Genomic DNA, 2,059 nt, shown 5'->3' on the forward strand with positions numbered 1-2,059 from the left:
GATAGATAGATAGACAGACAGATAGATAGACAGACAGACAGACAGACAGATAGATAGATAGATAGATAGATAGATAGATAGATAGATAGATAGATAGATAGATTTATGTACATACATTTACATTTATACATAAAAGTACACACACACACATATATGTGTGTGCGTATATGTACGTGTATGTGTATGTGTGTGTGTGTGTGTGTGTGTGTGCGCGTGCATGCGTGTGTGCGTGCGAGGGGCAATGGCCCAGTGGTTAGGGCAGCGGACTCGCGTTCGTAGGATCGTGGTTTCGATTCCCGGACCGGGCGTTGTGAGTGTTTATTGAGCGAAAACACTTGAAGTTCCACGAGGCTCCGGTAGGGGCTGGTGGCGAACCCTGCAGTACTCTTTCACCACAACTTTCTCTCACACTTTCTTCCTCTTTCTGTTGTACCTGTATTTCAAAGGGCCAGCCCTGTCACACTGTGTCACGCTGAATATCCCCGAGAACTACTTTGAGGGTACACGTGTCTGTGGAGTGCTCAGCCACTTGCACGTTAATTTCACGAGCAAGCTGTTCCGTTGATCGGATCAACTGGAACCCGCGTCGTCGTTTGCAGGTGTTTGCATATGTACATGTAGGAATGTGTATGTGAGAGAGGCGGATACAGAAGCACAATAACATATTTATAGAAGAATGTGCGATTGTGTAATGTAGATGTGAGATGATGTGATGTTCATGCCATGGGCAATTTTTAACAAAAGATCGAAACTAGTGAATTCGTGCAGAAATCACCATATTTATTTAGGAATCTCCAAATACCAACCGGTTGAAACAGTTTATTTTCAACATAATAGAATTGTCATAGCCTAAACGATAGTCGCATATCTGATCTCATTATTTCTATGTATTCTGTGTATTGATTATTCGGTTCATTGTTAGTTTTCTGCATTTCCGAGCTTTTATAAACCGTTTCCTAATTTTGAAGTGGCATAGGTAATCAATTTCTTTATCTGCAAAAGAGTCTAAGTATTGGTCCATTAATGTCTTGGTATTGTCCATTGTTGTTTTATCCAGATTTCCAGTTTCTTGTAGTGATTTTCATTCGTTAATTGTTATAATTCTTTATCTTTTCTAAAAATCTTTATCCATAACAATAATTGCTTTGCATTTGTCAGCTTCTTTCAAATTAAATGAATTATCATTTTTCAATGTCTCTAGAGTTTCTTTTCTTTTTTTCGAGGTTATTTTTTAAAATTTTATTTGGCATTTATGATTGTCATATCAATGGAGCATCTAAATATCGTTTCAACGTAAGAATCCAAACGTTCATATTTTTCTCGATGGCGATGATGGTGAAGCTGGATTTATTCCTTGCAAATGAATCATCATATTTCTTCTCATTGTCGTATGCTTTCTTTACAGAAACGACTCATCATTTCTCAATATTCTTATAAAATTCCAGTATTAAAACAACAGAGATGTTTAATAAAAATACGATACATATAAATAGTTGAACTTTTGTTCATGTCAATCGCCACACATCAAACGGAACTTTTGGTACGACATGACAAAACAAAATGCGCCATTGCGTTTCGTACAGAACTACGGCAAATTCAACTTAGTGAACTAAGGAGTCTTCTAAAACTACAAAATAACCTTCCAATTTAAGAGACAACTTTACCGACATTAAGGGAAACCTATCGATTCTGTTATGTTTGTTTTTTTCACCTTTTATCGATTACTTGTATGGTTAACAGTCAAATGAATGGAGGTGTAACGGAGATATTGTACGTAAATGGGTGCATTCTGGAAATGGGCTGTAATGGGAGACGGTGACGGGGAAGTGAACTGTCGAAAGAGGTTGAGGAGGAGCTGGTGGTGCTGACAATCTTGCCTTACCGCCTGAGCAGCACATGCCACTAGTTTCATTAAGAAATTCGAAAGCTTTCCAGAAACGACAATTTGAGTGTAGCACACCAATTTGTACAGAATTATCGTTTTTATAAGGCTGGGATGAATCATATCTGAAAGCAGCTCCTGGTGTTGTGAAGAACGAATTTGCCTGTGGTCTATTTC

The sequence above is a fragment of the Octopus bimaculoides genome, chromosome 21, assembly GCF_001194135.2.
Source record: "Octopus bimaculoides isolate UCB-OBI-ISO-001 chromosome 21, ASM119413v2, whole genome shotgun sequence".
NCBI lineage: Eukaryota > Metazoa > Mollusca > Cephalopoda > Octopoda > Octopodidae > Octopus > Octopus bimaculoides.